Raw genomic sequence first — 15,413 nt, forward strand, 5'->3', positions numbered from 1 at the left:
CACAATTAAATATTGAAATAAAACGTCTTACTATATTCCACATTGAGTCTCATTGGCCACGAGATCAAACACCCCTAGGGCCTCAATCCGTAAATAAACAAGCTTTTCTGGCATATATTTTTGCTGCAAAGTCATACCTGTTCATTTACATTAAAATAATAACGCTTTATGACAATAGATGACATAAAGTGAGTGATTAGTTAGCTAAAGATATTTGTATGATTGCACTACTTTGAAGATATCACTTTTTTGGGCTACTTTTAATCGCGCCATTCATATGATAATATAAAAATGATATTTATCATTAAGCTCTCTATCGTAGCAAAGCAATAACAACAGCGAAACAAAAGCAACCCGCCTTTAAAATGCAATTTTAAAAGGTGCGCCTGGCGTAATTATTGCGAGCGTGTGTGGGGTGCGCGCGTTCGTTATTTCCTCGTCGGGATGTAATTAAAAATCCGAGTGGCGGGAAAAGCGTAATTATCGCGCGACAAGCGGCTTCTGTGCTAGTCACGTGGTGCTCGCACAGAGTGGGGGCGCCGGCCGACGGTGGTGGGGGTAGTGCGATTTCACGCCAGTCGCGGGACGTCTGCCGCGCGCAGCGGTCGTTTTGTGTGGATTGCGGTCGACGTTTGATGTGGTGCATTTTACGATCAGCTGCTTGGTTTCTCGCGCGCGTAAACCGACAAACTGTGCAATCGGCCGGTAAATCAATCCAATAAACAGTGATTCTCGTTCAGCACTTGACATATTTATTAATAGTATAAATAAATAATAATAAAAGTGTGGCGAACAGTGATTCCAATTTACATTCAGTGCATCTTGAACGTTCGGATCGACACTTCTTCGTCCTTTGAATCAACTCAACTGTCGGTGGTATGTCGCATTATTTATAACTAATAACATTATTATATGTGAAAATTCGCGTTTATTTGAATTTTTATTTTTATTCAAATGTTTTTTTTTTATTGTATAGTCGGTTTTATTATTTTTTTAAGAATGATTTTTGAAATTTCACTGGGATTAAATTTGATTACGGTTTCCTGTCCTAAATTTTCAATAGCCCGAATTATGTATAATGCAAAAAGCATAGCCAGAAAGATAATATAATCGGTTATTTAATTAGTTTATATATATATATATAGAGTTTAATTCTGTATCTTATTGTTTTAACACATTGTTATGATTTTTTCGTATTCTAATTTGTGTTATTATTTATGCATGAATCAACTGCTTTAACTATTTTTGATACATAGTCGTTTTTATAGTTTTTGTGTGATTACGATTTACTGTCACAAATATATAATGGCTGACTTTTATACATATAACTGTCATTGTATAACAAGACTAGGCAGATTGCTTTTCTCGATCGTATCTCGCTCTTTATGTTTTGTCGATTCATTGTATATTAAATATCTGTGACAACAAATTGTAATCACAGTGAAATAATCCATTTACACGTTTTTTTGTATGAAATCGACTATAAGAAAAACAGTAAAAGTAGTTCAGTATACAACGATATAATAACAAATAAAATCATAGTTAAGTGGTAAAAAAACAATGAATTTGGTCGAAAATATAAAAGCCCGAGTTATATATACTTATTCATTAAACAACAGTATTTTTATCAGAAAGATAAGATTTTAGCTGTTTAATAAGCTTTTCTATATCAGGTCTATTTTTTTATTTTTTTGCTCTAATTCTAATTTCTATGGTTTTGTCTTAATTATGTTCTATTGTATTTTTTCTTTAATATACAGAATGTGACAATATTTTCTATTTTAATTGTATTTTCTGTTATAGTGATGGATAATCGACTGTTGTAACTTTTTTATGTGTCATACAAAAGTACTGAAGTCTGAGTTGTATTCACTTATATATTAAAAAACAATATTCTATTGTCGATTTTCTTCTGAATTTATTAAATTTTAACCCTAATTTCTATAATTTTTCTGTATTATGTTGTATCGTATTTTTTGCTATACAATATATGACTGTCATTGCTAAAATAATAATATATTCAAACGCTAATTTCAGTCTCGATTTGTTATTGATTTACTTTTTTTAATTTTTCAACTCTGCTATCATTTTTTTTATTATATTTTTTGTTATTGTAGGGATGAATATTCGACTGCTACAATTTAATTATTGTGTTGTAAAATAATTAAATTATATATACTTATTCATTAAACAACAATATTTTTAGCAGAAAGATAAGATTTTACCTGTAAAATTAGCTTTTCTGTGCTTTTTTTAAAAAATTTTGCCAAAATTATTTTTCAACTTTTTGTTGTGTTTTTCTTCTGTTTTGTTTGTATTTAGTGCTAGTTTATCTATAGTGATAAACTATAATCAACTGCTGTAACTTTTTGTTATTTTTTAGGTATTGTTTATTAAATAATAAAATAATACAGGAAGATTTTTTGCTAGAAAAATAAGATATTGAAACGGATTTTTTTTATATATAGCAAGTTAATTTTCTTCGGTATTTACGGTTTTTTAACATTTTTATTTCTTTTCTGTGCTATTCTGCTTAGTTTATTTTTGTTATGATCCTCATTATAAGTATAATTCCTTATAATATGCATATACAATTTTTAGATTTGTCCACAATTTTTTATTACAAAGTTTTAATAATCTAAATTATTTTTATTTTTTTCAATCAAGTCGCTTTCTTATGATGTGTTCCGGAAAAATTGATTATAATATTTTTATGATAGATTAAATATTTTTATTTTGAAGTAATTTAATTTCTTATTTGTTTTAAAGCTGTGATTCGAACTTAATATTATAATACAAGTTAAAAAAGTGAAGCTTTTGATATTAAAGTCGCTGTGATTGATTGTTCGATAGTATATGCAATATTTGTGTATGTTTGTTTTTAACAATTAGCTGTAAGTACATCAAAGCAATAGTGTGCCAATAATCAGTTAATTTATTGATTAGACTAGGTTTCGTATCTCTTCAAAAAAATAGCTAGTTGAAAATTTGTGAAACTTACGAAAGTTGACTTAAATATGATTTTATTATCAATATTTACTTAAAGAGGAGTTCAATTTTGTTTGATTCGTAAATCGTAAGGCATAATTTTATATATTGAATCATATTTTAAATTTAGAAATTGTTCAAATACTTTGACTTAACTATTTATAAAGACATTACATTATTATGAAGCTGTAGTTTTGATTCTATCAAAATTAAAAAAAATGTTTTAAAAAGACAAAAATACATAAGCTTATTTATTTTATTGTACTTTAACGTTTGCCATGATCTTACCATAAAACCTTAGTATTTTTAATATAAAATTTGGCCAATTTGAAAACTTTTAAATGACTTTTGTTAGTTGACATTTTATAGCCTATATGTTGATTTAATATATGTGACATTTTTATTTAAAAATACCGGTATTTTGAAAAGCCTTAATCTTGAAAGATGTATTTATTTTATAGATTTCCTATTTTATTAATACACTATAACTCAAACGAATTCATCACTGAATAATAATGTAATTATTTTTTTTTATTTAGTAATTAGCATAGCAATATTTGATCAATTTTCGTGTCTAGCAATATTTTCTAACAATGTTATTACTTTCAATTTTTATCTAAATTACCTTTACCTAAGATTTTACTACCTGATGATATAATGTATACTAACTAAGTTTTCACGAAGTTTAAACACTAGTAAAAATTCTTTAATAACGTTCAAAATTTTGACAGCGGCCGTAAGCGCTTTAAATGCGGCCTACATTTTTAAAGGGGAAATCTCAATTATTATTATGAACGTGGCTTTAATTAAATCCGCTCGTTATCGAAAGCAATTACAATACAGTCGCTAATTAATAATTTGCGCGATGTAATATTGATTTTAATTATTGTACGTACAGCGCCTGCTGTATCGGAATTAATTGAATTAATTGCTCGCTTCTATTTTATTATGCATATGCATAGAAAAATAACGTTGTGCAATTGTGAATATTGTAAGCATCGATTTTCCCGCCGCCTTTGTTGGTAAATAACTCTCTCGGGTGAATGCGCACCGTAGCTGTAGCGGCGCTTAAAAAAAGAACCATAAAATGTGTGAAATTGCTAATTTTATTGGTTGTCAAATTTATTTCGTGTAATTTACGAGACACTTTAACGACTTCCGCGTCTCGTAAATTATACGACACATTTTTTCAGAGAAGCAATTAAATAGTTTCTAATTGTATGCAGTATGCTAATTCGTTTCTTCGCGTATCGGACCAAAAACGTATTCTAATCTTGAGTTTCGGTTCATCAATACTTATCGCCATTTTTTAATTGCATTATAATAAAACTTAGCTCTTTCTGCTATAAACATTTTTTGTGGCATATAATTATAAACAGGATTAATCTTAGATACATATTGCATATTGCCATAATAATAAAAAAATATGTGTGTTTAAAAAAAAATTATCTGTAAATACATAATGGATTATCTAACGATTTCAATATATAAAATTCATACTTATAACTCAGTTTAATATGTATAGTAAATCATGAGCAATCATATCTCAATGCAAAAGCATTTATCCTAATATTCCTTTAATAAAATCGATTATATATAATAATATATAATATCAAATCCTTTTTGGAAAATTGCGTATAATTTTATGTATCTATCAATTTATTTTATCTTTGTAGAAATTTTATAAGCTAAGGCGAAGTATAAAATACTGACGAAGCTATTCCCGAACTTGATCGTATATTTCGCGATCGCTTTAAGCTCTGTAAAAGCATTGATGATCATTAACTTAGGTCCTTGTATTTTGTTTATTAGTTAATTTTATTTAGAAAAACATGCTGTATATAACATAGATACTATTTTAACGCGCTCCAAAAATAATACCTTTGCATACAGTTCGAAATCAATAAGTTTTTTAGTTAAAAAACTGATATTGCGTATGAAGCAGTGTTTAAAACTGAGTCGTCGGCAACATTTCTTACATCCGCAAATATATAGCTTTTATTTTATACACAACCAATAAAACGTAATTCAACAAATAAAAGGTATTATGTGTGCGCGTGGGAGGTTATTTGCGTCCAGAACCAATTAGTTTGATCGAGTCCGAAGATAAACTGCAACATCCACGTAACTTTTTTTATTATATGCTCTACCAAAGTCGGACACGTTTGTCGCATTCGTTCAATCAGTTAATGGCGTACGTCCCGCAGATAAATCTCGGTGAGTCCCATTTTATTATCGGCGCTTTATGGCCACATTTCGCGAAAGCGAACACTAAAATTCAATGTATGATTGATGGCCGTCCGCCCCTGATTGCGCAACCAAAATCGAAAATCTTCTTACGACGAATGTCCGAACGATGATAATAAAAGGTGTTTGTCGTATATAGAGAATGTGGGCAGTAAACCTTTTTTCGTCTAATCGACACTTTATGGCATAAACGTGTAATAAAATAATCGAAGGAATGAGTTCTTACTTTGGTTTAATTAACTGAAATATTCAAATCTATTTACTGTGCCATTAAGCTATTATCATAGTCTATTATCCATGCAAATTTGTGTATGAACAGATAAAAGTTCGTTGATCTCTCCCGCACTAGCCAGCAACAGGTTGCGAACTTCTGTTGTACGCACCCACGCCTACTAATTACGACTCTCGTGTTCTCAAACTTTTGTGTAATTAAATTCTAAAATAAATAAAGAATAGTGTAGTATTCGTAACCATAATAATTTTTTATTAGTTTTGTGTATAATTAAAAAGGTTATTGTATTTGATTAAAATTTTTTATCGCTATTGTAGTGATGCATTGAGTTTATTGATGTACTGCAGGGATCTGTTCATCAATGACATACATACATGCTGCAATTATAGAATTATTTGCAAAGAAGTAGTAGAACTAAAAATAGTTCTATAATAAATATTATAAAAAATATATATAAACATATTTCGACACACTTTTATTGCGGCCTTTACCAGGCGAATTTTATTTTTTAGTGACTTAAAAAGTGGTGTCGACAATCCGTCGTTGCTCGTGATTTTCAGCTTCAGGCTGTCGAGCGCCCTAGATAGTCGCGATTGCTTCCCATATTCTTACCCGTAGCTTATATGTTAGCGCTTGAGAAAGAACCCGGGCCCTGGGAAAACAATGATTCCGGGCCTCATGACAAAAATGGCATTTAATATATTTTTTAACATCGTGCGACGGCGACCGCACGATTTTATTGCTTTTGACGTGAATTTTTGCCTTCTGAGAAGTGATACTTGTTTTTGCGCTCTTTTATTGACCAAAATTCGGTTTTAAAATACTTTGTTTAGTCTCTTATATTATAAGTCTATAATAATATCGGTAAGGATATATTTTTTACACATAATGTGATATCGAAATGTGGATAAATTATACATCAATATGCGAAATGCGACGTCTATCTATACTTTTTCCACTTATTTTTCCCTAAAAGATGAGTTGGCTTAGTTTGTATTTTGAACTTGACCTAATGAATGTTCTAATACTCCAATTTGTTTTAAAAGGTTTGGGTTTGAACAGCAAATGGACGTTTCGCAACTGTCAAATTGCGTTTCATAGAATTTTTAGAGCAGGATATTACTATCTATCAGTTATTTTATTTTCGTTAGTAGAAATATATATCTTCTGATGATAATGTATTTGGACTTAACTAGTGAAAATATAATTTAAGTAACATATGCATCGGATGTAAATAAATAATGATAAGTATGTAAATATACATATATATTACTACCTATAGAAAAGTTGAAATCATGTAATTTTACAAGCACCTCCCAGATAATTTATATTTTCACTAGTAAAAATATATATCTACCGGTGAAAATTTATTCCGATATAATTTTACTGAAATTACATATTTAAAAAAATATTTTCGGGGTAGTTTCGAGACTGTTTTTAGATTTTCTTGTAGCAATAAGCAAATGAAACTGAATGTATTACTAAATTATTTTGCTGCTTTAATATAGTTGTCAGATTACCGATAATTTAATTTATAAAAACATTAAATATATATAATTCAGCTGGTGCTGTTGTTGATTTTTCGTTATTTCTTTGCTTCTTCCTTAGGTATTCGATCTGAATTTTCAGATCGAATACATAAATTTACAGCTATTAATTTACATTCGTTGAATATTCTCTCATAACGTTAAAAAAAGGCAATAACGTTAATAATAGTTTGCAACAAATTTTAACACAAAAAACTACAATCTGTTCCTTTGAATATTTATTGTAAAAGTACTACCTAGAAAGTGGGTGCTTTTGAAGGCAATGTTCATCTCCTTTTCTTGTATAGTATGAATAAAAAAGGCTAAAGGAACTTATATCTGAAATACATCAGTATATAAATACATCTCAAACAACGGTAGTTTAGTTCAGATTCATTATTTGAGGTCGGTTTTTACTTTTTTTATAAAAATATTCTTGCTATGATATTTTTCAGAGTTGGGCCCCTCAATGAGAACGGGCCCCGGGAATTTGAAACCTCTCGTACGTATACGCCTGCATACTTAAAACTAATATCAAGCTTAAAATAATACTCAAACTCGGGGCCCGGCGCGTGGTGTTTTTCTTACGTGTCCCATGACTATCTGACGTATGAGATCTAGCGTACCACTGTATAATAAAATATGAACTATGTATAGGTTAGTTATATATTAGGCTGCTTTTTTAGTGATTATTTTAAGACAGTATAAACTAACAATTTATTTACACTAGAATTATAATTTCTTTGAACATTATTTACTGTTATTATTTTATATTAAACTTCAATTTACAGGAAAGTTTACATTGTAATCAGTACAGTTGGGAAGAATAATCTTTTAAGTCATTCTTTAGCTTTGATTCAAATAGTTTTGAAATGTTATTCATGATTAAAACCGCTCTTTTATTGCAGATTTGTTGCAAATAAAAAGAATATAATACTTATTTGTATTTTTGACATTTTTCTGTTAAAGTTTTAGTAATTATGGAGTTTTTCTTCTAAACACATTAGACTCTTAATAGTTTTGGGTTCCTGCTTTGTATAAAACGCACCGGATCTCTGATGTTTGAACTATAATATATGGTAATTAAAGTAAGCAAAGAAATATATTGCTAAGGTTATATAATGTCCTTGATTTATATTTTAAAACCATGCTACAAAGTGAACAAATTACAAATGTTATAAACCCGCTTTTTATATAATGTCTGACCCACCTTTTTCATTGTAACACTAAGGTTTCATCACCCTTATACGATAGTATACTATTTAATTCTTTCATAAAACTGTTGCTCAAATCAAACACAATCATCACTATAGACAATTTGTCATGCACACACATCGAAAGCGTGATCACACGTATTTCCCCCGCCGAAATATTCCCTCATTCATTCAAATTAGACACGCAATAAGCCTAATTGAATAGAGAGCCGATCCGTTTGGGGATGTGAACCCCAGCCGCCGCATTACATAGGCCTTGATTGTGACCATTCGACTTAAATAAAAACCCAATTGAATTCGTTTCTTCTTTTTTGCCCTCCGCTCGCGTGGACCCCAAAAAAGTAATCCGCCGCTCGGATGATTGTCATTCAAATGGGCATGGGATTTTTTCTTTTGCGTTTTGAACTGTCTGTAAACCTCGATGAGAATCGTTACGTACCCTCATGATATAGGATTTGGAAATTTCACGCTTTTTAAGGCGATCGTTAAAAGTTTTATATTAAAAATGTCCAACATAAATATAAGCAGCTTTATAGGTTTCGATTAATGAGTGACAATGAAGAGTTCCAGTTAAATATTCGTCTATTTTTAGACTACGAATCTTACTAAAATATAGATCATGTCTTTAATGCATTTTTAACGTAAGACATTAACTGTATTAAATTTACATTTCTATTCATTATTTTGTGACATATAAATTATTTTACACGCTTTAGAACTAGTCCAAAATATTAGGTAAAATTAATAGAAGGAAGTTGAAATAGTTATAAAAATAAGTTATGAAATAGTTTTGTTTTTTATTGATAAAATATTTAAGGTTATAAAAGTTGCATGATCTTTATATAAAATAAGTTAGGTATTTGTAATGAAATATAGTTTAATAATTTATTTAAAAAAAATGTTCTAATACATTTACCTCCTATTAAACAGAAGACAAAAATCTAAGCAAATATACATATATAGCAAATTAGACAACATACAATTTTTTTGACATACAATCTAAATCTTTATAATTAATAACCATATATTTATTTTTATTCTCATTTAGTTTAACTACATTATTTTAAACCGTATTTATATTATACTTTATACATTATTTAAATTATCTACAACTTCTTATGCAATATATTAAAGTGTCGTCCCCAAAAAGATGTATTTTACATTTTTTATATTATTAATTATATCATTAATATATCATATAAACAGCAATGGTCCCAATTTAGACCCATGTGGTACACTGTGAGATATTATTTTCTCTCATTATTCTTCTGTCTATTGTTTCGAAAGCTCTCTTGAAATCCAAGAAAATTGCTCCAATGATTTTGTTTGTATCCTTGGCTAGCAACCAATTATTTATAACTACTTGTAATGCAGTCTCAGTGGAATGTTCTACTCTAAATCAAAAATAATGTTGAAATTTAATTTTATCTTGAGTAGCGAGTGTTTTAATTTCACTTTTCCTTTTAACTATTATAGATCGCTAAAACGCCGTTTCAGAACATGCATATCATTTTAATGTAACGGCTGCTCTGTTCACACAAAAAGTGTAGGTTGAACTTGCCTAATGATCTTGGACGATACATCATTTTTGTGTTATTGTTCTATTTGATATGTTTCTTCAATGGCTAATTCTACAACGTAATAAAATTTAACCATTACTTTATTATCACATAAGAAACTTATAGACACGATTCTTTGTCCCTAAATGTACACTCAAGCGATCGATGTCATTAAAACTGTCTAAATCCGCAACGGCGTGCCATAAATTGTGTATGCAATTTCGATTAAGCCCCCAATACACCGGTGCACCGCCGTCTAACGTTTTAATGGGAAAACGTGTCTGGGTATACCACCACCGTCGCCGTCGGGGTACAGAAGCGATACTCCACCAATAGACGTGTACTTTAATTTAGCTTCGGTTTAAGTGAAATTGCGACGAATCATTCTGACAGACAGGTTATCCCGCGATGCGTCACCGTGGATCCCCCAGACCTGGTGTCGGCTGTGGGGGTCGACTGCGGCATGGGGTGAGACAGACACCCTGGGGGGTGTTCGGGTACAACACGTGGTTCCTGGCTGGTAATCACGGCGCCAACTATCAACGCTGATGAGCGGGAATTCCCCGCCGCCGGAGACGTGCGACGGTTTGGGAACGACTGAACTATTTTTAGAGTTGAATCTTGGATGTTAACAAACCTACGAAGGTTGTGCTTTTTTGTGTTCGTGTGCCATGTGCTTGTCAGTTTTTAATTGCCATGCCCCATATTGAGCTTTTGGTTGTTTGAAATAATGAGATACCCCCTCGTGGTTATACATAAAAACACATTTGTAATTATTTCTAATGCTGAAAGAGGTATATTAAATTATTACTAGCTTTTGTACCTGGCTTCACATTTCTCATTTATATCATTTAATACTAGTGTATTTATTGAAATATTTTAATGTGCCAGCACATACAATTTTATAGAAGCTTAGCTTATAAAAAACAGATATAACAATAATGTAATTTATAAAAACAAGATGATGAAATAGCGATATGTGATGTATAAATGCAGTATGAATGAAATCGACAGCGCCATAGGAGATACCGGTAACCGGAACGTTAAATAGCGCGCCACACTTGTATGCTTTAAGGCTTAACAAAAGGATTTTGCGATCTAAGCAAAAGGGTTTTGTGACCATCATGAATATTTAGTCGTAAACCCGTTATCCCACTACTGAATAGAATGTCGCCGTTAAGCATTCGCACACACGCATTTTTAATAAGCGACAAATTGAAAGTTTACCGAAGGCGCCCCGGGGGGTTGCCGGATAACGAGCTCACACACACTGCCAATATAATAATAATGACTGCGATAACGATATCGGGACGCGGACAAGACGCGGAACACGGATCATTACCGGGGTTCCCCGCAAGGGACTTCATTATTGCCGGGCGGGGCGTAATGATGCAACTCTTTCTAAACACGTTCGAGTAATGATCGTCGAAGGGCGCCCGCCGCTAAGGGTCTCCGACCTACGTATCCATAAAAGGAACCTTTAAAAGGCGCCTTTGACTGGGACTGTACCGGGGCGTAATTGACTTTGTTGACGCGAAATGGGCGCCAGTCGCAAATTATCGAGATGCTTTGTGACTAATGTGTGTGTATACGGGTGCACAAAGATATAACTTTGACGTGGAGCGCAATTAGGGATTATTGTCAACGCAGTGGCGACTTTTAATAATTGTGACATTGCTATCGTCTCATTTATTTAATGATGAATTCTCAATCGTTGATTAGAGTGCCTGTTTATATAATAGGAGCGGTTTAAGGAATTTTACCGCTCGTTCACACTATGACGGGTCTGATTTGTACATGAAAATCAGAGTCTAAAAAGCGTATGTATTGTTATATACAAGCTAAGTGAATATTAGGAGTTCCAAAAAATCGTCCGAATAAAAAAACTGTTTTAAAAAAAAAATCATCTTCGAAAAATTAAGATACTAATATTAAAAAAAATAATATGTAGATATTTGTTTAAAATTATGCAAAAAAAATGTATTGCTTGTAAATATAGTATTCATATGAGGTGTGATAAAAAAATACGGCGAATAATTTTATTACGAATAAAGTAATAAGCTTAGATCAAATTTTAATTAATCTCATTCAAAGTGCTCTCTTTGGCTTTGGCAATACACAATGATTGGAAGCATTTCTGGAAGGGCCTTCAGTTGCTTCGTTTTGCAGCTTAAAACAAAACTGAATATTAACGCGTCGTTCGAAATCCTTGATACGCGACAGACACGGTAAACACGACTTCACTCTTCCGGTTCTGGAAGCCGGCTTACAAATCACAACATGTTCAAATGTGACACTGACTATCTCAACGGATCAGACTATCGGACTTATTACTTCAAATGGACGTAGCGTCAGCAGTTGCTGCTGTAAAAATTCATTCACCGAATTTTTTATCACACCTCATATTATATTTGAGAATATACAACAGATATTTTTTTTATTTTTAGTAGATGTCCAAAATAAATTATAAAATGTAAAAAAAATGAAATAAAATAATTTTTAATTGGAAAAAAAAAATTATTGGCAAGAAAAATACAATTGGGATACAATTTATTGCAATGAAGGGCGGTGTCGACAATTAGTCCATATCGTGTGCTTTAGAACAGGTGCTTAAATCCAAACTTGCCATCACTTTCATAATTATGAATAATGGCGAAATAGATAGGTTTTGAACTGACTGTGTTAACGCAAATATAGTATAGCTTACTTACACTTATAATATTGTATTTTATTTAAAATACATGTTTGCTTTAATAAAACACTTGTATATATATTTTATGTTGTTATATAATTGAGTAATGATGGATATATTATATTTATAAATATTTATTGGAATAAATTTTAATGCAAAATATGTACTTTTTTTAGAAATTCCATTACATTCTTAAATTTTTATGAATAAATAAATAAGTTTTGTTTCAAATAAATTAGATTTTGTATAAGTAAATATGGAAGGGCATTCAATGATATGTTTTCTTTTACATGCCAATATCGTAATAAAAAATACTTATTGTTACATGTATAAACTGATTGTAAAAAAATGTGTATATATAAACATTTATTTATGATTAAGTGATTAGTAAAGCAATTGAAGGAAGGGGGGGAGGGAGGAGAAAAACAATTTTTATTTTTTAATGTAAATAGTTTTTTTCCTTTATATCAAAATATTTCGGACGCATAGTCTGTTTTTAAAAAATCGTGAGTAAAGTATTTGTTTTGAGCATTACTAAGGAACTGTCCGTCAACAATATTAAAATCGTTATTTGACCAATAGGAGAGGGCGAACAAAATGAATCGCTTTTCGTAAAAAAATAACGCACGGTAATGTAATAACATTTGTTTTACTTATAACATATAGTTGATAATACACTGATACTAGGAAATACATTACGTCTTTGTGGTTTTCCATTTGTTTTATATTAAATGTCGGTCTCTCACTGACATGAGGTACCGTGATGTAGAGTACTAACAAATATATTTTATTGTCAAATATACATGTAAATGCATTTTTTCATCGTCGTAATTAAAGTAAAGCATTATTCTAATCACAGGAAGTATATATTTATATGTACATACATAAACCTATATAGGGAGAAAATGTATGAAAATGCTAAACAAACGCCCAAATGACACGAAAAAGTCCACAGTTCTATTTTTAATTGCCTACCCTGTTTCCTATTGTGCTTTCGTGAAGCCTAAGTGAAATCCCTTGTGCGTGTACAGAGCATTATCGCCAATCCACCAGACCGGAATTCTCCCCGAATCTACCAAAACAAACACCGAATGGAACATTCGTTATTTTCAATCAGTCGATTGTTTTATTTTCGGGGTTCTTTTCTGAGAGGGTGTTCGTATATGTGTGTGTGTGAACGTTCGCTGTGAAAACGCTGGCTGCGAAGATGAAGTTATACCCGTTCTCGTTAGTGAAAACCCGCACTACCCTAACCCCCATAACACATACTCGCACTCACCCCCATAACACATACCGGGCACTCCTCATCCCACGTCCTCTAATGACCAGCATCCATCGCCTCGTTACCAATCCAAACCATTAGGATTCTTTTTAAAGGCAGGGGCAGCGAACCCCCAAGTTCTTAACATCAGATAAAATAGTAAACCCATATAACCTATACTATTTTAAATAAACAACGCTGTAAAACCACAGCTGCGATTGTCTTAGCTCAATCGAATTACTTCCTTTCACTTGGGTGTTATTTAATTTCTTAATTTATTATTGTAGCGTTACGAGCTTGTTGTGACTACATACCTGAATTGTTTATCCTTGTACGTAATTGTTCAATAATTGTATTCCATTTTGTTATGTTTAACTGTTAATCGTTACATTTACCTAGCTGTAAAAAGTATTTATATTTCTTAGAAAATTTCACGCAATATAGGAATTCACATGATTTTTTTCTGAAATAGAAACAATATATGTGTGTAAAATACTGGACCATTTGGCTCGAGCGCCGCAACCTGAATCCCCCTGCTTCCAACACTTGGCCGCTAATTGGCGCCACCCTCAAAGGCGCTCCGCGGCACACGCCCAACAATCCGCCGACCGATTCGACCGACTCAACAAAATCAACCAATTGTTCGAAACTCAATATCGGCGGGCGCTAATTGGGAATGGGGCGCCTCATTATCCAGACACTTCTGAGTCGCACCACCACTCGGAAAGTAAATCCCCGTGGTCGCCGAAATGAATGGGGCGTAATGAGCACAGCAGTTTAGTGGTTCTGGCGATAATTGCTAAAAACTCAAAAAAGCCACCCGACCACCCACACGCACAATTATGGCTTTAAAGACCCCTCGAGACCCCAATAAACCAATAGAAATCAAACAATGAATCTATGTATTTCATTTGAGAAATCCATACGTGATTATATATATATTATAATTATTTTTTTACATGACGTTACATCCGTTAAAATTTAATGATTTAAATACTTCATTAAACAAGTTGGATTTAATAATTTTTATTTTATTTAATTGTTTTGCTTCATTTTTTCTATATTTATTAAAAAGTTTATAATGCTAGATGACAGTTTACAACTACTGATAGTGATACTGTAAAAAACATATTTATATGATAACTTAATTTATGTTTGGAAGTATATATTGATTTAAGCTGTAACTAATTCCTGAAAAATCTGGGTTTGATTTAAAATAAATAAAGACAATTTAGGGATAGTTAGATATAAAAAAATGAGCCAGTGGAATTATGTACGGAGGTGTGAATTTATATAATAATATTCCTAGAACAATCCGCAAAAATAAAACTGTAACGAGTTTTCTTAATGTAATAAAAAAAACACCTTCGTGCATAAAGAAATAATTTATAATATTAAGTATTTTTTTATGTTTTCAATTTCTTTTTTATTTTCTGTTTATGTTATATATTTATGTATGTTTAGTTAAAATTTAGTGGAAAAATTCGCTTAGTGTCTGGAAAATCAGAATAAGTGTTTGTTATATAAATATAATTCCGATCGAATATTACAGATTAGTTTTTTTAGATTTTCCTGTTCTCACGGATAACTATCGTGATGAATAATTCAAATAAAATTAAGCTAGGCCATGTAACATATATTGATTGTAAACTGTAATACTTGTTTAAAATATATGTGACTGATTTACAGATTTT

The 15,413-nt window shown here is 31.3% G+C and overlaps 1 protein-coding gene across 5 annotated transcripts in view; it reads left to right on the forward strand.

The window, feature by feature from the left end:
- Positions 1 to 576: 576 nt before the first annotated feature.
- Positions 577 to 15,413, forward strand: part of LOC148233454 (LIM domain transcription factor LMO4.1-like) — a 158,899-nt gene continuing 144,062 nt past the window's right edge. For 3 of the 5 annotated variants that reach the window (XR_015810339.1, XM_088189426.1, XM_088189424.1), the window contains exon 1: positions 577 to 876. The gene's annotated coding sequence lies outside the window, so the exon portion shown is untranslated. The remainder of the gene's footprint in view (positions 877 to 15,413) is intronic. The other 2 variants (XM_088189425.1, XM_088189427.1) reach the window with 1 other exon arrangement.

This window comes from Plectrocnemia conspersa, unplaced genomic scaffold (genome assembly GCF_051122295.1).
Source record: "Plectrocnemia conspersa isolate PC_06_02 unplaced genomic scaffold, ASM5112229v1 ptg000008l, whole genome shotgun sequence".
Lineage (NCBI taxonomy): Eukaryota > Metazoa > Arthropoda > Insecta > Trichoptera > Polycentropodidae > Plectrocnemia > Plectrocnemia conspersa.